The sequence below is a fragment of the Mus caroli genome, unplaced genomic scaffold (assembly GCF_978045245.1).
Source record: "Mus caroli unplaced genomic scaffold, Mus_caroli_1 scaffold_5, whole genome shotgun sequence".
NCBI lineage: Eukaryota > Metazoa > Chordata > Mammalia > Rodentia > Muridae > Mus > Mus caroli.
The window spans coordinates 138,709,669-138,730,476 of record NW_028227260.1 but is presented as its reverse complement, the minus strand read 5'-3'; the positions used below and the strand labels follow the sequence as shown (position 1 = coordinate 138,730,476).

The window sequence follows — 20,808 nt, the reverse complement described above, 5'->3', positions numbered from 1 at the left end:
AGTAAATTATATACACTTGTTTTATATATTACTATTATACATCATGTCTCCCTTATGTATTTGACGCTATTGTCTTCCATAATTGTAACAATGGCTAAGCAAAACAAAAAGTTGCAGGGCAGATGACCAGGGAGCTGGAACGCAGGGGCATAGAATAGACTAAAGCAGGCATTCATGGTGAACTTTTTCTTGTTTGTTTGTGTTTCTCTGTATAACCCTGGCTGTAGTGGAACTCGCTCTGTACACCAGTTTTACATTCTCTATCCAATCCTCTCTGTCTCAGCCCTAGTTTAAAGTTTTTTTTTCCAAATAATTCTGATAGGCCCACCTAAACTATCCAAGACGGCGACCCCTACTTTTAAGTCAACCGATCTTTAATTATAGTACCAAAATATCTCCTCAGGAACACCTGGACGAAGGTTTGAATAACTGGGAGCTGTAGGCTAAGTCGACATCAGAAAAAAAGAAAAAGAAATAAAGAAGTCCCACACCATCATAAAGCATTTTTGCTCACAACTGGATTAATGTGTTGTCAATTGCCTCCTGGCTTTTATTATTTATCCATGCTTCAAGCCTAAACGTCAGAAATAATGGTCATCTTAGAGTTTAGGAACGAATTGCACTTGTAGAACTTTACAGTTGAGTCAGGAGGGTGGGAAAGCTCAGGCTGGACTTTGCCGGAGCAGGAGCCAGTGCACCTCGCTGGCCCAAGCGCCTAGCAGGGCTGGGACGCCTCAGGGCAGCAGCGCGCGCAGCAGGAGGGGAGGAGAACCCACCTGAAGCGCCGCGCCGCGCTGCGCCGCGCGTGCGGGAGCTTGAGGTGGGTGGAGCCTCGAAGCCGGTGGCGCTCGTGACGGCGCCCAGCCCGCCAGAAGAACGCGCGGCGAGCAGACGGCGGGGAGTCAGCCGGGTAGGGCGAGCACAGCCGGCGGGGGTGGGGGGAGGTGGGGGGGGTGGGGCGGGGAGTTGCAGTGATGAGGAAGGAAAGGGAAGAGGCGGAGCGTGGGAGCGCACAGTGTCAGGAATACAATAGTGCTCCGCGCCGCCTCGGCTGCCGCCGCCGCCCAGCAGCCTGTCCAGAGCTGAGGCCTGAAGGGCCAGGCGGCCAGGGCCGGGGGCGGGAGCAGAGCGCTAGGGGGCGGCCCCCTCGGCTCCTCGGAAGGCCCGGCCAGGAGGGCGGGGTGAGATTAGGGGGCAGGTGCGAGGGAGGGAAGAGAAGAAAGCAGGCGGCTAGGGGGCGGTTACCACCCTAGCCAGACTCGCCCGGCACGTTGAGGGGGCCCTCAGTGTGCGGCGAGGAAGGAGCGGAGCGAGACGCTGCGCCGGAGGTAGGCGCTCTCTAGGGTGGCCTCGGCACCAGCGAGGTTGTGGGCGTAGTGCGGGTTTAGTGGCGGGAGTGGCGGCCTCGAGGAGTGGGACGCGAGCGGCGTGGAGCTTGGGGTCCCGGCCTTGCCACCCTCGGGGTCGCTCCAGCTCCACGTAGCGGTTGCCCCGGGGTCCCCCCGAGAGCCTCGGAACAGGGAGCGTGTGTGGGCTGAGGTAAAGTGCCCAGTCGCCCCTCTGCTGGTGGCGCGCTGTGCCTGGTGGCCCGGGCGGGGGGTTGGGGGGGGCGCGCGGACACGGACACACGAGCTGGGCTACAGCCTCCCGGACACCTCTGGAGGCGTTGAGCGCCATAACTGTGGCGGCCGTTCCCTTCGGAGTCCCCTCCGGGTGCCTCTTTCCGTGCTTGTCCTGTGCTATCAGGGACTCTTGGGGCCAGACCTCGGGGCTAGAGGGCATGCTCTTTCTGCTGCCTGTGGCTGGCTGGTCCGAGCAGCGAGAGGGCGCACCCTGGCTGTTTGAGCCTTGCGGAGCGGGAAGATACTGAGGGTCCGGAGAGGGCAAGACAGGCAGTGTGGGGAGCAACCAGGCACTCTGAGAGCTGAAATGCCAACCTAGCGGGAGTGCGGGTGCCCTTCGGTCCTCGAACTTTCCTTTCTCCAGTCATTGTTAGGACGCTGTGAGTGTTCGAAGCCCGCGATCGCCCTGAGGTCTAGGGGTGGGAAAATCGCCAGGGATATGCCAATTAAGGGGAGATTTTTCTGCCACCGGGCACAGTTGTTAACTTTTCTCCAGCTCCTCTGAGGGAGCCACATCGATTTTATTTTATTTTATTTTTTAAATCCTCCCAGCCTTTTTCTCCTGCTTTTCGGAGCAGAGTTTTGGTGGAATCGGGCTTTAAATTACACAGGGCAAACAGCGTTCATTATTTGTGAGGAAGAAAGTGGGGTGGGAAGAAAGTGTGTGTGTCGGGGGATCTTTAGTGAGTGTCCTTAATGGTGGTATGTGAAGATACGCCTAAGAGTTTATCTCTGTGCAGCCCTAGGACATATGTACCCTGTAGGGCTTTCACAAGAAACTTGTTTGGCCACTCCACTGGCGTTGAGTCACAAGGAAAGATGTGCACAAGGGTCGACTAACCCCGCCTTGTGAGATGCACTTAACTGTAAAGCTGAGGATGAGAACCTCGCCCTCCACCCGCCACAGTTTGATTGTATACGAAATAAAAACCATGGTGACAGAGATTTCAGTGTCCTAAAGAAAAGGTGACCTCATTCCCTGCATTCAGACAGATAAAGATAACTGCTACTCTCAAAACTCTGAAAAGTAGTGAAAAACAAAATAGGTAGAAACTGGTTGCACAACATCGTTGCCTAGTGCTAGAATATTCCATGCCTAGAACTAGAATCTTCTTTCCCAGAGTGCTTCTCTTAAATACCTTGCCTGCAGCCATTTCTTGTCAGCCTGGAGGGTGGAGAATGGGGGTGGAGAGAAGAGCAGAGCAGAGCAGAGTCCACTTGAACAAAGCATTGTATTTTACTTAGTTTAATATTTCTATAACATCTGTAATGGCAGGAATATAGAGCCTAGCCTTTGTAACCTTTAAATAGTGTGGTTCTTACATATTATCTGATGATTCTGGATAAGTAGAAATAGATTTTTTTCTTTTTTTGTTTAACCTTAAGAGTATTCTACTTCCATAACTAACATTTTCTTTTTTTATTTTAGATGAGCTCTGACTTCAAATACTTGAGTTATTAGAGGATAAACTCTCCCATCAAGAATTACAGAAGTTGGGAGGGGGATGCTGTTCATATTAAATTGAAGAGTGCCCAGTTCATATTAAGCTCTCAACATTAGTTACCATCATTGTCACCTTTCTTTCACATGTGTTCTGTACACCTCTGTTCACTAGAGAAGAGCTCTTATTCCAATACTGTTGCTTTAAAATACTTTAAAATACAGTACTGTTCCTCACAATTTTTTCAGTTAGCAACTAATACAGGTTACAGTGTTCTAACTCCAGGATCCACACCCTTTCTTCTTTTCTGAATCAAGCCATGGCACTGGGATATGAATCTTGGTCATGGGCAGTTCAAAAGGAAGTACCCAGGAATGACTTGGAGGCTGTTTTCAGGACACACAAGCTTTTGGAACATTTGCGAACCACTTTCTGGCCTGTAGAGGATATTCTCAGTATCATCACAGCTAGTAATGTAGGGACAGTTATCATACCCGAGGCATAAGAGTTAGTAAAAGCTAAAGTACAAGGATGTTGAAGACCTATAGATTTTGTATGGCCATCTCCTTTATTTTATCCCTTTCTTATGTTCTACCAACCATAACAAATGTTTGTTCTCCAAGCTATACAGAGCCATCTCCTGTTTTTTTTTTTTTAACTTTGAAGTTTAGCTGAAACTAATCATATTTTTGAGGGTGTTGAGGGAATCAGGAAATATCAGGTGTTTATAGAAACGTGACATTAGAAGCTTTGATCATGAATGCAGAGAGGAAGGCTAAAAATGAGGTTGAATATTATCATGGGACATACGTACCTCTTCATGGAGCTTAGAAAAAACAGGAGCTGAAGAAAATAGAACTAATACGCTGATTTATATTAAGATAATTTCTCAATACGGGATAATTTACTGTGATTTTTTTTTTTTTGAGACAGAGTTTCTCTGTGTAGCCCTGGCTGTCCTGGAATTCACTTTGTAGACCAGGCTGGCCTCGAACTCAGAAATCCACCTGCCTCTGCCTCCCGAGTGCTGGGATCAAAGATGTGCGCCACCATGGCCGGCTTAATTTACTCTGATCTTTACTTCATTTTTTTAGATGAAAGAGAGAGGTGGGTGTCCAGTGATACCCATCTGGCTGTATCCTAGCCATAATTTTTGGTGTTGAAAATTGAACCCAGAGTTTTGCCTATGCTAAGCAAGCATTCTACCACTGAGCTACCTACCCCTTATCCCAATACCTTTATAAAGTGGGGACGTTTGGCTGATTTACAAATTTGTATTGTTCTAGTTTACTGTGGCTAAGAAAATTAAAGCATTTTCAGGTTTGTGGGGTGGGGTTGGATGGTTAGAAGTAATGAATAAAAGGGTGCTAGCAGGTGATCATTACAGATAATTTACTATTGTTTTAAGTTTTCTGTTTTGTAACTCCCCCATGCTCCATTTTTGTCCTTTCTGTAGGTCTTTCCATAGACAACAGAAGCAAGGCTCCTATAATCAAAAGTGCCTCTGTGCTGAGTCATTGGGAAAAACTTGCCTGATCCAATCTGCTAGACTTGGGAAAGGGGAGGTAAGAACTCCCAAGTGCTCTTTATCTGAACATGAGGACATGCATGTTCTTGTGGGTACGTAGGAGTCCTGATTTTCCCTGAAGACAAAGGATCTGGCAAGAAGAAGGTATAGGGGCTGGAGAGATGGCTCAGTGGGTAAGAGCATTGGTTGCTCTTCCAGAGGTTCTGAGTTCAATTCTCAGCACACACATGGTGGCTCACAAACATCTGTAATGAGATCTGATTCCCTCTTCTTGTATGCTTGAAGACAGAACATTCATATATGTAAATAAATAAATCTGAAAAAACACAATATAATTAAAAAATATATTTCTAAGGAGAAAAAGAAGTTATATTGGGACTTTGGCAAATAGGAGACATCTATGATATCATGAGTTCTCTTCAAGCTACAAACAATTTTTCTGCTCCAACTCAGAAGCTGTGGCTATGCCCCACTACCCAAAGAGTACATTTTCCTCTGATACCTGTTGATAGGCAAAGACACCAAAGCCAGTGTAGGTTTTTTTTGTTGTTGTTGTTGTTTTGAGACAGGTTTTTTTTCTATTTTTTATTATTATTATTTGTTCTGTTTTGTTTTTCTGTTTTGTTTTTCGAGACAGAGTTTCTCTGTATAGCCCTAGCTGTCCTGGAACTCACTTTGTAGACCAGGCTGGCCTTGAACTCAGAAATCTGCCTGCCTCTGCCTCCCAAGTGCTGGGATTAAGGGCGTGTGCCACCGCGCCCTGCTGGTTTGTGTGTGTGTGTGTGTGTGGCCCAGACTGGCTTTCCAACTCATGATCCTCCTGCCTCAGCCTCTTGAGCACTGGGATTGTAAAACGTGGGCATTGCTTGGCCAGAATGTTGTTTTTGGACTAGCTAACAAGAGAATGTGATATCAGCTTGGCTGGTACACTGGACCCTCTGTTGAAATCTTCTAAGAAACTTGCTGGTATTGTTCTTTTCTAGATTCTGAAAACTTAATTTTGATAAAGTATTATAATTTTAAAAATGTTGCAAGATTGGTGTAAAAGCGTACTGTATTCCCTTTATCCAAGGTTACCAGTTATCAGCAGTTTGTTTTCATTTGTTCTTTCTTTTTCGTTTTACAAATCATTTGAGCATAAACAGTGAGAGGGTGGTATTTGTCAAGGTTATTCTGTTGTGAAGAGTATCTCAGATGCAACCACTGGTACAGCAGAACATTGGTGGTGGGACAGCGCCCAGAGGTAAAGACCCCGTGTAGCTACCAAGCATATGTTTGTAAATCTAGTAGAATCTCTGATGTTAGGTAAAGAAGTCATGACCAAATGTAAAAGTATTTAAGATGTACCCTTTCCCTTTCACTGTTCTGGTCATGTTTTCTTTCCTCTGTCAATTTATTTTTTTTCTGAGACAGGGTTTCTCTGTATAGTCCTGGCTGTCCTGGAACTCACTCTGTAGACCAGGCTGGCCTCGAACTCAGAAATCTGCCTGCCTCTGCCTCCCGAGTGCTGAGATTAAAGGCGTATGCCACCATGCCTGGCTCTCTTCTGTCAAATTTTATTTTTTGTTGTTGTTCTTTTTTTTTCCTTTTTTTAATTTTTTGTTTTTTTTTTTTTCTTTTTCCTCTGTCAAATTTTAATACCATGAAACCCCTCAGTTCTGTGGCCATTAATATAGCTGCCATTTAATTCATTCAGCAAACATACTGAGTGCTTTCTGTTTGCTAGGGGTATAAAAGGTAAAAGATACTCATACCCTTAAGAGTTTAATGTCCAGTGGAAAGAATGTAAGGAATCTTCTCCTAGGAGGAGGAATGTTCTGCTGATGGGAACAGAGGCCTGGTTAAGGAGCTGGAGTAGACATGTGAGAGTCACTTAACTAGATGCAATTGTACATATCTTTAAGGCCTTCTGCTGTTAAATGACAAGGTTCATGCGTTAGAGAATTCTTTGATGTCATGCATCCACCATAGACAATGGAATCAGGCAAACTTGGACTCAAATTTTGGCTCTTCCATTTGATATTGGCTAGTTTACTTCTCTATGCCTCAGTTTCTTCATATGCCAAAGCATATTTCTAGGATGGTAATGGAATTTAGTTGAAGCAATAGTTGCTCTATAAACATTCATTTCATCTCCTTACAAAAAATACAATATGTTGTGAGTAACATAAAAAATATTAGATATTAAGGTAGGATCCAAGTGGGAATTTCTTTTTTTTTTTTAAACAGGGAATGTTCTTCTTTTTTATTTATTTATTTATTATATGTACGTACACTGTTGCTGTCTTCAGACACTCCAGAAGAGGGCATTAGATTTCATTACTGATGGTTGTGAGCCACCATGTGGTTGCTGGGATTTGAACTCCGGACCTTCAGAAGAGCAGTCGGGTGCTCTTACCCACTGAGCCATCTCATCAGCCCCCAAGCGGGAATTTCTTGTTTTGGTTTTTTTTTTTTTTTCAAAAAAAGATAAATTAGATAAGTACCTAATTATTAGTTGTGTTAGGAAAGATGATGGCAGTTGCCTTATGGGATAATAAATACAATAGCAGTTGTGATTTGGTAACCATTTTCTCTTAAGTTGAGTACTGAGCAGCTCTCTGAGCAGTAGATATCTCTTAGAGGTGTGAATCTTGAAATGGTGAAGCAGAGCCAGCTTGCCCAAGGTCACACACGCACACATACACACAGTAAGGAAGAGAGAGAATTAATTCCTCTGTGACTGACCAGTGGAGTGCCCTTGGAACCTCAAGAATGAATAATAATAAACAAGGTAAAATGAAGACAGAAGAGATTGGCAGGTGGAGGGGATAGGAGGTATGACAGCACTGAGGTGGGACGGAGGAATAAAGGATTTACAGAGTTTTGGCTGGATCTGTGAAAAGAGAGACAAGGTAGGCAGAAGATTGGTAGACTTTGGAGAACCTCATTAAGAAGCTTGTGCTTTATTTTAAAGATAAATAAGCATAGGCTACTTGAAAATATTTTATTAAACTTTTTCTAAACTTCATGTGTGAGTACTTCAGAAAAGTATTAAGTGGTTTCTAAAAAAAGCTTTATGTCATTTCTTCACTGTTCACATTGCATTCCAATATAGGCAATGTTTCTGTATAAAACCGATGTTAAATGCATAGGTAGGTAGCTTAAACTGTCTCTGAATGTTGTAAGAAGAGTTGCCATCATGCTAAAAGAAGGTAGAAAGAAGTTTAATTAGTTTCATATCTTACATTTTAGGATGCATTAAGGGAAGTTATCTAACTTTCATTAAGCCCCATGAAATAAACAAACAATTGGAATTGAGAGGAAAATTAATTTCTGGAAACCTGGATTTGGACTTACAAATGGAACAGTGGAATATAAGGCTTTAGTTTAAATGTATCATAAGTAAGATACTGCTGTGACTAAATGGTAACTTGTCAACTTTTTTTTCCCTTTTTTTGATTTTTTTTTTAATTAGGCACTTTCTTCATTCACATCTCCAGTGTTATCACAAAAGTCCCTCACACCCTCCCCCCAACTCTCCCACCCAACCACTCCCACTTCCTGGCCCTGACATTCCCCTGCACTGAGGCATATAAAGTCTGCACGACCAATGGGCCTCTCTTTCCACTGATGGCAGCTAGATATGCAGCTAGAGACACGAGCTCCAGGGGGCACTGGTTAGTTCATATTGTTGTTCCACCCATAGGGTTGCAGACCCACTCAGCTCCTTGGGTACTCTCTCTAGCTCCAACATTGGGGGCCCTGTGCTCCATCCAATAGCTGACTGTGAGCATCAACTTCTGTGTTTGCTAGGCCCCGGCATAGTCTTATGAGAGACAGCTATATCAGGGTCCTTTCAGCAAAATCCCGCTAGTGTGTGCAATGGTGTCAGCATTTGGAGGCTGATTATGGGATGCATCCCTGGGTATGGCAGTCTCTAGATGGTCCATCCTTTTGTCACAACTCCAAACTTTGTCTGTGTAACTCCTTCCATGGGTGTTTTGTTCCCAATTCTAAGAAGGGGCATAGTGTCCACACTTTGGTCTTCATTCTTCTTGAGTTTCATGAGTTTAGTAAATTGTATCTTATATCTTGGGTATCCTAAGTTTTGGGCTAATATCCACTTATCAGTGAATACATATTGTGTGAGTTCTTTTGTGATTGTGTTACCTCACTCAAGATGATGCCCTCCAGGTCCATCCATTTGGCTAGGAATTTCATAAATTCATTCTTTTTAATAGCTGAGTAGTACTCCATTGTGTAAATGTACCATAATTTCTGTATCCATTCCTCTGTTGAGGGACATCTGGGTTCTATCCAGCTTCTGGCTATTATAAATAGGGCTGCTATGAACATAGTGGAGCATGTGTCCTTTTTACCGGTTGGGACATCTTCTGGATATATACCCAGGAGAGGTATTGCTGGATCCTCCGGTGGTACTATGTCCAATTTTCTGAGGAACCGCCAGACTGATTTCCAGAGTGGTTGTACAAGCTTGCAGTCCCACCAACAATGGAGGAGTGTTCCTCTTTCTCCACATCCTCCCCAGCATCTTGTCAACTTTTTAAAAAGATTTATTTTATGTACATGAATACACTGTAGCTATCTTCAGACACGAGATGGTTGTGAGCCACCATGTGGTTGCTGGGAATTGAAATCAGGACCTCTGGAAGAGCAGCCAATGCTCTTAACTGCTGAGCCATTTCTCCAGCCTCTGAAATTTGTCATTTTTAAATTTTGTGTGTTTGCAATCTGTGATGGTAGACAGCACATTTATGAGACTAGAAAGACTGAAACATTTTTTAAAAGATTTATTTATTACTTACATGTAAGTACACTGTAGCTGTCTTCAGACACACCAGTAGAGGGCGTCAGATGTCATTACGGATGGTTGTGAGCCACCATGTGGTTGCTGGGATTTGAACTCAGGACCTTCGGAAGAACAGTCGGTGCTCTTAACCGCCGAGCCATCTCTCCAGCCCCCTGAAACATTTTTTTACTATATTTTTTTATATTTTCATTCAGGTAGTGGAAGTTTTTGTATTTAGAACTGTTTTTATGTACAGCATAAACCTCATGAGAAAATTGGTGTTCTTTTCCCCTTGCCATATATATTGGGTCACAAACATACTTTTTTTTTTTTTTTTTTTCCGAGACAGGGTTTGTCTGTATAGCCGTGGATGTCCTGGAACTCACTTTGTAGACCAGGCTGGCTTCGAACTCAGAAATCTGCCTGCCTCTGCCTCCTGAGTGCTGGGATTAAAGGTGTGCGCCACCACCACCCGGCACAAACATACTTTTAAGTAGCCTGTACTAGTTAACTTTTAGAGGTAAGAGAAATCGCTTAGTTGGTGGCTTGATGATTTAGGATGGCTTTGCTTAGCCAGCTGGTGTTTAGGAAAGAGGTCCTAAGCTTGGATGGCTCACCACTCTTTGTGGTCTCCTCTAGGTGGCTAGTCTAGACTTATTAACATGGTGGTCTCAGAGTCTCAAGGGAGAGAAGCAGGGAGAGTAAGCACTCAACCAGTACATAAGTACTTTTGTTTCAAGCATCCATTCCTGTTACATTTACTATTTTTCCATTTCTAAGTCACAAGAGTACTTTCATGACCTAGTCCAAAGTCATTGTGGGAGACCATTTAAAGAGTGGATATAAGGAGCTGTGAATAAATTGGTAACCTTTATAGCAATAATGCATAATAATTGGTAATGAATGGAAAGCCATAGGGAGGCAGTGTGGTTTTGGAAGTAGATTTTCTCACAAATGGGTCAACTGCTCTCTGATCTTATACAGCTTTTATCAAAGGAGTTCCTGTGTTTCCTCCACACCCATTCATGTTTAATCACATTTGTAGTTAAGCAAAAAGATTTGGTAATCTACCATCAGGAGATGAAAGAAAAAAGTGGCAATTTTGCCTCAGACCCCTCCCCCTTTAATATAATTTTTATCTAAGAGAAGAAATTGGGCATTGTAGTATGGATAAAGGATTCTTTGTAAATATGTTTTATTCTAATTTTAAAAATATTCCTCTGGTTGCAGTGACGAATCCAGCATCATACTGTGGAGTGGCCAAGATCTACCAGTGTTGGGGCATCAGACTTTGACCTTACTTTGGAAGATCTCAGAGGTAATCTCTCTTGAGGACTGACATTTATTATATAAAATGTAATGGTTTTTAGAAATGTGGGGGAACTAAATAAAATGCTCATTTTTGTGCATCATAGGGGTGGGTGTGTATTCCTCCTGAAACTTGGGTGATGGCAGAATCTTAGGTTTCCTTATTTCTTCCTAGGATAAAAATTTAGAATTCCTGATATTTAAGTCAGGAGCTTGAAAAGAGCTGTCCATATTTATAAACATAGTATTTGACTTAGCACTTTATCCAAGACTTAATTCAACAAATACTTATATGTTAATTGGAATGTTGCTTATAGTAACAGAAGATTAGTGATATATTGAGTACCAGTCAGAACTTAGTTATATAAAACAGTATTGTTACACTGTCTATTAGAAACAGAGTAGAGCATGGGTTACCATTTATGTAAAACAGATAGTAATGGCAAGAATATATAAATTTTTGATTACATAGTTCCTTTGTGATTGTGTTACCTCACTCAGGATGATGCCCTCCAGGTCCATCCATTTGGCAAGGAATTTCATAAATTCATTGTTTTTAATTGCTGAGTAGTACTCCATTGTGTAAATGTACCACATTTTCTGTATCCATTCCTCCGTTGAGGGGCATCTGGGTTCTTTCCAGCTTCTGGCTATTATAAATAAGGCTGCTATGAACATAGTGGAGCATGTGTCCTTCTTACCGGTTGGGACATCTTCTGGATATATGCCCAGGAGAGGTATTGCTGGATCCTCCGGTGGTACTATGTCCAGAGTGGTTGTACAAGCTTGCAATCCCACCAACAATGGAGGAGTGTTCCTCTTTCTCCACATCCTCGCCAGCATCTGCTGTCACCTGAATTTTTAATCTTAGCCATTCTGACTGGTGTGAGGTGGAATCTCAGGGTTGTTTTGATTTGCATTTCCCTGAAGATTAATGAGGCTGAACATTTTTTCAGGTGCTTCTCTGCCATTCGGTATTCCTCAGGTGAGAATTCTTTGTTCACTTCTGAGCCCCATTTTTTAATGGGGTTATTTGATTTTCTGGACTCCACCTTCTTGAGTTCTTTATATATATTGGATATTAGTCCCTTATCTGATTTAGGATAGGTAAAGATTCTTTCCCAATCTGTTGGTGGTCTTTTTGTCTTATTGACGGTGTCTTTTGCCTCACAGAAGCTTGTGTATGTCAATACTTCTTTTATCTTTCTGCACTTATACTTTGATTCTTTTATGGTCAGAATAATATCAGTTTTTTAAAACTTGTTTTATGACTCAATCTGTGGTCTATCTTCATATCTTTTCTATGAATACTTCAAAGTAATATAGTTTTCTGTGGTTGGATGCATTGTTCTAAAAGGACTGATTAAATTCTGCCGGTTGATGGTGTTGAGTAGTTTTTCTATATTCTTGTTGACTTTCTGGCAGTTCTACCAATTGTTGAAGGAAGAATGTTGAAGTCTCTATCCATAATTGTAGACTTGACAGTTTATCCTTTCATCTTAGTTTTTGCTTTACCTGTTTTGTAGTTTGTATTTGGATATGTACACACTTAATTTTTTTTTCTGTCTACTTCCTATAGTGATATTTTTGTCATTTTTAATATCTTCAATCTGGGTTCATATTTTTAAGATAGATTTATTTTTTTATATATTTATTTATATGAGTACACCGTCAATTGTCTTCAGACACACACCAGAAGAGGGTATTGGATCCCATTATAGATAGTTGTGAGCCACCATGTAGTTACTGGGGATTGAACTCAGGACCTCTGGAAGAGCAGCCAGTGAGTGCTCTTAACCGCTGAGCTATCTCTCCAGCCCTCCTGGGTAAATTTTTATATTAACATAACCACTTTGGTTTCTTTTGAGTAATTTTTGTGTTTTATTCCTTTTTTAACTCAGTAAGTTTTTGTATACAATATGTAGAATATGAAATATTTTAAATTCTTTCTTTAAATCAGTTCATTGGTTTACTTAGAATATTTATATTTTCTAGCCCTTCAAAGATCAATTTAATACCTTTAGAATATAATTTCTAGATTTGTGCCAGGTTTATGTGACTGGTTTTTTTTGAGACAGGTTCCCACTCTGCACCTAGCTGCTTTGGATCTCTGTATAAATTTAGGCTGGCTTCCAATTCACAGAAACTTCCTGCCTTTACCTCTAGAGTTTTGGGATTAAAGGCATGTGTCACCACACTCAGTTTAAATGATATTTTAATGCATGGTGCAACTGAAAGCTTGCTTAGATGAAGAGTTAAAAGTCTCAGCACTAGTTTCTTCTCTTACCATATTCTGTGACCTTGTTCTAAAGATATTAGCCAAGTTCCATTAAAAAATTTTTCACTGAAGGCCAGGGAGATGACTCAGTTTTAAATGCCTGCCATGTAATCATGAGGTCTGAGTTTGGATTCCCAGTATTCATATAAAGATTAATGCTGTGGTATACATTAGTAACTTCAGAACTGAGGTGGAAAGGGGAGGAAGGAGATAGGCAGATACCTGGAGCTCATGGTATCTGTATTCCTGTGAATCTATATTCCTGTTTCAGTAATAGACACTATTAAAAAGAAACAAATACAGTGGAGGGCACTGGACAGATGGCCCAAAAGTCAAGAACTTACACATATAAGCACACATCCTACAAAGATCCTACTGGCTATCAAGTCTAAGGCTGGTTAATAGGCACAGAGATAAGATTTGGCACACTCTTTGCCTCCCAGGAATTTAAACTCGGCTGGGAGACATGGTCAGATAATCACATTACTATAGGGGTAAATATTAAAGCCAGAAGGTTAGTATTCAACCCAGGTTGGGAGTGGAAGCAAGTTAAGCAAGTCTTCTAACAAAATATAATTGTTGTACTTAAATCAAAAACAGTAGAAATAGACCAGGTAAAGAAAAGGGCAGAAGAAAATCAAGTACTTCTGAATTTTACTTTCCGTTTGTATTATTATTATTTTTTCATACTCCATATTTTATCCCCCTTCCCCCATAACTGTTCCACATACCATACTTCCCACCCCCCTGTCTCCAGGTGGATGTCCCCAACCCCACCCACCTGACCTCTAAACTCCCTGGGGCCTCCAATCTCTTGAGGGTTAGGTACATCATTTCTGAATGAACACAGACCTGGAATTCTTATACTGTATGTGTGTTGGGGGCCTCATATCACCTGGTGTATGATGTCTGTTTGGTGGTCCAGTGTTTGGGAGAAATTGGGCATCCAGATTAATTGAGACTGCTGGTCCTCCTACAGGGTCACCCTCCTTCTCAGCTTCTTTCAGCCTTCCCTAATTCAACAACAGGGCTCAGCTGCTTCTGTCCATTGGTTGGGTGCAAATATCTGCATCTGACTCTTTCAGCTACTTGTTGGGTCTTTCAGAGGGCAGTCATGATAGGTCTCTTTTTGTGAGCATTCCATAGCCTCAGTAACAGTGTCAGGCCTTGGGACCTCCCCTTGAGCTGGATCCCACTTTGGGCCTGTCACTGGACCTTCTTTTCCTCAGGCTCCTCTCCATTTCCATCCCTGTGATTCTTTCAGGCAGGAACAATTATGAGTCAGAGATGTGACTGTGGGATGGCAGCCCCATCCCTCACTTGATAGCCTATCTTCCTGCTGGAGGTGGGCTCTATAATTTCCCTCTCCTTACTCTCCAGCATTTCATTTAAGATGCCTCCTTTTGAGTATTGAGAGTGTCTCACCTCTCAGGTCTCTGGTGCATTCTGGAGGGTCTCTCCAACCTTCTATTTCTGGGGGTTGCCTGTTTACATTCTTTCTGCTGGCCCTCGGGACTTCAGTCCTTTTCCCTCACTCAATACCAGTTCCGGTTCCCCAATCTCCTCCACTCCCCCCATCCTGTCTACGTTCCCTCCCAATTCCCCCCTCCCTCCCCAGTAGTGGTTGCTTTCTTCTCTCTCCCAAGTGGGACTGAGTTGTCCTCACTTGGGCACTTCAGCTTGTTGACCTTTTCGAGTTCTGTGGACTGTATCTTGGGAATTCTATACTCTTTTTTTTTTTTTTTTGGCGGGGGAGGACTAATATCCACTTATTAGTGAGTACATACTATGCACGTCCTTTTGGGTCTGCTCACTTTACCTCACTTAGGATAATATTTTCTAGTTCCATCCATTTGCCTGCAAAACTCAGGATGTCCTCGTTCTTAATAGCTGCATAGTATTCCATTGTGTAAATGAACCACATTTTCTGTATCCATTCTTCTGTTGTGGGACATCTAGGTTGTTTCTAGCTTCTGGCTATCACAAATAAGGCCACTATGAACATAATAGAATATGTGCCCCTATGGCATGGTGGGTGGGGCATCTTATGTGTATCTTCTCAAGAGTTGTATAGCTGGGTTTTCAGGTAGATCTATTTCCAATTTTCTGAGGAACCTCCAGATTGATTTCCAGAGTGGTTGTACCAGTTTGCAATCCCACCAGCAATGGAGGAGTGTTCTCTTTCTCCACATCCTCTTCAGCATGTATTGTCACCTGAGGTTTTGATCTTAGCCATTCTGATTGGTATCAGGGTCATTTTGATTTGCATTTCTCTGATCACTAAGGACTTTGTACATTTCTTTAGGTGTTTCTGAGCCATTCTAGATTCCTCAGTTGTGAATTCTCGGTTTAGTTCTATATTCCATTTTTTATTGGGTTGTTTGGTTTTTTAGTGATTAACTTCTTGAGTTCTTTTTTATATTTTGAATATTCACACTCTATCAGATATGGGGTTAGAGAGGAATTTTTCCCAATCTGTAGGTTGCCAATTTGTTTTAATGACTATGTCTTTTGCCTTACAGAAGCTTTCCAGTTTCCTGAGGTCCCATTTATCAATTGTTGATCTTAGAGCATGAGCCATTAGAGTTCTGTTTAGGAAATTTCCCCCTGTGCCAATGAGTTCAAGGCTCTTTCCCACTTTCTCTTCTTTTTTTTTTTTTAGTTTGTTTGTTTTTGTTTTTTTTTTGTTGTTGTTGTTCTTGTTTTTTTCAAGACAGGATTTCTCTGTGTAGCCCTGGCTGTCCTGGAACTCACTTTGTAGACCAGGCTGGCCTGGAACTCAATCCGCCTGGCTCTGCCTCCCAAGTGCTGGGATTAAAGGCATGTGCCACCATTGCCCGGCTCCACTTTCTCTTTTATTAGATTCAGTGTATATGGTTTTATGCTGAGGTCCTTGATCCACTTGGACTTGAGCTTTGTACAAGGTGATAAATATGGGTCTATTTTCATTCTTCTACATACAGACAGCCAGTTAGACCAGCACCATTTATTGAAAATGCTTTCTTTTTTCCATTGTATATTTTTGGCATCTTTGTCAAAGATCAAGTGACCATAAGTGTGTGATCTTATTTCTGGGTCTTTAATTCTATTCCATTGATCAACGTGTCAAGACTTTTAAGGATAGATTAAATATATTTTGCCTTATGAGTTCCAGGACAGCCAGGGCTATACAGAGAAACCCTGTCACGAAAAACCAAAACAACAACAACAAAAAAGGCCTTTATGATCCCTTAAATCTTAGATTTTGCATTTCTGCAAAAACATTCCCATTCCAAATGGATGGACTTGAGATATAGCAAGGAAAGACTGGCCCAAAGCAAGGCTGGGTTTCACATCAAGACAACACCAACCTCTATGTCCAACATCTTGAACTTGTGATCATGTGGGCTCCAATGGACTTGGGCAACCCTGCCCCTCCATTTCTTCTGTCCATAGCACTTACAACTTATCAATTGGGATAGCTTCACTTTGTGTCTGTAGCTATTCTCAGTAGATGTCCTTTGCATCTCTAACATACCAAGGTCTGCATTGCAATTTGGGCCTCTGTCATAGTTTCTAAAGTGACTTCTCAGGGACTCCTTGATTGGAATCTGACCGTTCTGCATGCTACCCATCCTCAGCAGCTTTGAAAACCTCTATGACCACTTCATTCTTGCATTGTATGACTGCAAAAATCAGCATCATGTGGTTGATGCTGCCAAATTCCACAGCCAGATCAAGATGTAGTCTGGCCTTGATCTACAACACTAGATGGCTGCTGAAACTGGAAAACATTTTATAGAAAATTGTTTCTAAACTAAGAACCCACACCTCAGTGGCATTTTCTCTCTTTCAGTTGAATTTGCATTTCCACCATTGGAGCCTTTGGTGGTAATCTCATAGAGTTTCACCTTCAGGTTACCTTCAGGGGCTAGAGAGGTAGCTCAGCATTTACGAGCACTGTTTTCTCTAGAAGAGGGAGTAGTTCACTTCTTAGCACCCACATAATGATTTGTAACTGTCCATAACTCCAGTTCCAGGGGATCCATTGCTACCCTCTTCTGACCTTATGAACACCAGACATGCATATAGTGTGGTATGCACACATACACACACAAAATCAATCGTATGTATGTGTGTGTGTGTATGTATGTCATGCATGTCATTTTGGGACTGAATTACCTCAGGATGACATTCTCAAGATCCATCCACTTGCCTGCAAAATTCATGATGTCTTTGATTTTTTATAGCTAAATAGTATTCCATTGTGAAGATGTACCACGTTTTCTTTTTTAAAAAATATTTATTTATGGACCATCTAGAGACTGCCGTATCCAGGGATCCATCCCATAATCAGCTTCTAAACGCTGACACCATTGCATACACTAGCAAGATTTTGCTGAAAGGACCCAAAGATAGCTGTCTCTTGTGAGACTATGCAGGGGCCTAGCAAACACAGGAGTGGATGCTCACAGTCAGCTATTGGATGGATCACAGGGCTCCCAATGGAGAAGCTAGAGAAAGTACCCAAGGAGCTAAAGGGATCTGCAACCCTATAGTTGGAACAACATGATGAACTAACCAGTACCCCGGAGCTCTTGTCTCTAGCTGCATATGTATCGAAAGATGGCCTAGTCGGCCATCACTGGAAAGAGAGGCCCATTGGACTTGCAAACTTTATATGCCCCAATATAGGGGAATGCCAGGGCCAAAAGAATGGGAATGGGAGGGTAGGGAAGTGGGGGGCGGTATGGGGGACTTTTGGGATAGCATTGGAAATGTAATTGAGGAAAATATGTAATAAAAAAAAACAGTGGGAAAAAAATATTTATTTATATATTTATTATATGTAAGTACACTGTTGCTGTCTTCAGACACTCCAGAAGAGGGCATTAGATTTCATTATGAATGGTTGTGAGCCACCATGTGGTTGCTGGGATTTGAACTCAGGACCTTTGGAAGGGCAGTCGGCACTCTTAACCACTGAGCCATCTCACCAGCCCCTGTACCATGTTTTCTTTATCCATTATTCAGTTCAGGGACATTTCGGTTGTTTCCTGTTTCTGGCTATAATGAGTAAAGTTCCTATGCACATAGTTGAGCAAGTGTCTTTGTGGGATGGTGGAGCATCTTTTGGGTATATGACCAGGAGTGATATAGCTGGGTCTTCAGTTAGAACTATTTCCAGTTTTCTGAGGAAACATCAAATTGATTTTCAAAGTTTGCACTCCCACCTGCAATGGAGAAATATTCCCCTTGCTCTACATCCTTGCTCTCCTGAGTGTTGCAGCAGCTGAGGGACATGGCCACTTCTCTCACTCTCATGACCCCAGGACCAGCTCTACTGCCTGCAATAGATGGTAAAAGATGAGGGAGGGGAGTGAAGGTATTTCCTTCATTTCTGCCTTCACCCAGCAGAGAACTCATGTCCTTGGGGCCCAGCTCTCTCACAACCACCATATCCAAGGCCAGCTATACTGTGCTGCCCAAATGAAGTATAGCGCCTGCTTTCCTAAATGTTCCAGCAGATGAGGGACAAGGCCAGTTCTCCTCTCATGACCCCATCAGGGCCAGCTCTTCTGCCTGCCTGCCTACTGCCAAAGTGCTGCAACAGGTGAGAGGCAGGGCCAGTTTTCCAGCTCTGATGAAAAAGTGGTGATAAAGTGGGTTTCTTAACCAAGTGGGTTGATTGGTTGGTTGATTGGTTAGTTGGTTTCTTGCTTTCTTGCTTGCTTACTTGCTTTACCCACTCCAATTTTATTTTTAATTAATTAATTTATTTTTATTAGATAGTTTCTTTACATTTCAAATTTTATCCCCTTTCCTCATTTCTCCTCCAAAACCCCCCTATCCCATCTCAACTCCCCCTGCTCACCAACCCACCTGTTTCCTAGCATTCCCCTACACTGAGGCCCTTCACAAGACCAAGGGCCTCTACTGTCATTGATGTCCCACAAGGTCATCCCCATGCAGCTGGAGCCATGGGTCTTTGGTTGGTGGTTTAGTCCCTGGGAGCTCTGGGGTATCCGGTTGGTTCATCTTGTTGTTCCTCCTATGGAGCTGCAAACCCCTTCCGCTCCTTGGGTCCTTTCTCTAGCTCCTCCATTGGGGACCCTGTGCTCAGTCCAATGGATGGCTGTGAGCATCCACCTCTGTATTTATCAGGCACTGGTAGAGACAGCTACATCAGGCTCCTGTCAGCAACTACTTGTTGGCATCCACAATAGTGTCTGGGTTTGGTAATTGTGTATGGAATGGATCCCCAGGTGGGACAGCCACTGGATGGTCATTCCTTCAGTTTCTGCTCTACACTTGGTCTCTGTATCGCCTCCCATGGGTATTTTGATCCCCCTTCTAAGAAGGATCAAAGTATCCACACTTTGGTCTTCCTTCTTCTTGAGCTTCATGTGGTCTGTGAATTGTATCTTGGGTATTCTGAGCTTCTGGGCTAATATCCACTTATCAGTGAATGTATATCATGTGTGTTCTTTTGTGATTGGGTTACCACACTCAGGATGATATCTTCCAGATCCATCCATTTGCCTAAGAATTTCATGAATTCATGGTTTTTAATAGGTGAGTAGTACTCCAGTGTGTAAATGTACCACATTTTCTGTATCCATTCCTCTGTTGAAGGACATCTGGGTTCTTTCCAGCTTCTGGCTATTATAAATAAGGCTGCTATGAACACTCCTGGGCATATACCCAGAAGATGCTCCAACATGTAATAAGGACACATGCTCTACTATGTTCAAGTGGGTTTCTTAATCAAGAGCGGCAGTAACTGTGAAGAGTTTGTGGCTGTGAGTAATTTAGTGTGTCTATATGAGCATTCACTGGCATTTCAGTGCAGACTAAACAGATTGAGAATTCCTAAATAACTTTAGGCCTGTGCTATCTTCATACTCTCTAAAATTTTTTCTCATTTCTGTAAGTCTACAAAAAAGAAATTTTCTTATTCCTTTTGTCTTGTTTGTTTTTTCATTGTCCCCTTCCCTGTGCTTAGGGAAATACTTGCCCCCAGCACAGTATTAACATGTGCTTGACACTTTTACAAATACCTGGATTAAAGTGACTTTTCCTAATAAACATTTTAATGATTACTTTAAAGTCAGGTAGTAGATGTTAGTATAAATGTATTAGGAGTGTATGTGGGTAAAATTTAAGGAGAAAAGCATCTCATAGTACAATTTAATAGAAATCAGAAATCATTTTGAGTTTCTTTTCTTTTCTAAAGCTAAAGATTTAGGTAATAAGAACGTGTTGCCTTTTGTTCCATCATGAGGAAGAGTGTATTCAATAGACACAATTTTTTCTGTTGCTATTATTGGCATAACCAAAACAGTTTTCATTGGTGAAATGTTATAGTAATTTTAAGTTTTCTCAGCTTTATTGAGAAATAGCTTACATGCCATATAATTCATCTATTTTAAATGTGCAACCCATAGAGTATAGCATATTTATATATTTGTGAAACCATCAAAACTGTACACATTTTATAACTTTCCTATCTCCCCACAAAAGAACCTTTATCATCCATACTTAGTCCCCATTGTTACCCTAGTCTATTTCTTGCCTCTAGATTTATCTAATTTAGATAGTTCTTATAAATGAGATCATACAAGTGGTGATACATATTTTGACTTCTTTTATTGAATATAAGATCTTGTCAAGAGTTTTATAGAGGTTTCTTGTTTGTTTTATAGCTTTAGGATTGTATCCAAGGCCTTGTGCATTGTAGACAAGTGCTTTGAATTTTTATACCTTAGCCCTTGGTTTTTTAAGACAGGATTTTACTAGATAACATAAACTGGTTTCAAACTCTTGAATCTCTTCCCTTACTTTTGGAGTGTTGTGAT

The 20,808-nt window shown here is 42.0% G+C and overlaps 1 protein-coding gene across 5 annotated transcripts in view; it reads left to right on the top strand.

The window, feature by feature from the left end:
• The first annotated feature begins 831 nt into the window (after window positions 1–831).
• Window positions 832–20,808, top strand: part of Jade3 (jade family PHD finger 3) — an 88,611-nt gene continuing 68,634 nt past the window's right edge. For 2 of the 5 annotated variants that reach the window (XM_021153960.2, XM_029473171.2), the window contains exons 1-3: window positions 1,217–1,328; window positions 4,521–4,629; window positions 10,615–10,702. The gene's annotated coding sequence lies outside the window, so the exon portion shown is untranslated. Of the gene's footprint in view, window positions 911–1,216; window positions 1,329–4,520; window positions 4,630–10,614; window positions 10,703–20,808 lie in introns of those variants that run through there. The other 3 variants (XM_085838245.1, XM_029473174.1, XM_029473173.2) reach the window with 3 other exon arrangements.